Genomic DNA, 342 nt, shown 5'->3' on the forward strand with positions numbered 1-342 from the left:
GGGCTTAAAACACGACCTATATCATTTCTTGCAAAGAAATGACCAGAATCGTCGCAACGAATGATATCAATCAAGGCATTAATTCCATCAGACCAGTCGTGAAAAAAAACCCGAAAGAGACTCAGAAACGGTATTGGGAGAGACTTAAGGTTTCGAATTCCCTGCCTGGCCCCGCGACCGGGATGCGGTTTCGGGAGCTTATTGGCGAAGGCATTAGATTCTCTTGCGGGAAAATGAGCTTCCTGTTGCGGAGAGACGCAGGGGGATCGGGGAGTCGCTGAGGAATTGAAGGTTTTATCGTGAGGGATTGTGACTCAAGGGGAGAGAGGGGGAGAGGAAAAT

The sequence above is a fragment of the Penaeus monodon genome, chromosome 30 (assembly GCF_015228065.2).
Source record: "Penaeus monodon isolate SGIC_2016 chromosome 30, NSTDA_Pmon_1, whole genome shotgun sequence".
In the NCBI taxonomy this organism is placed as follows: Eukaryota; Metazoa; Arthropoda; class Malacostraca; order Decapoda; family Penaeidae; genus Penaeus; species Penaeus monodon.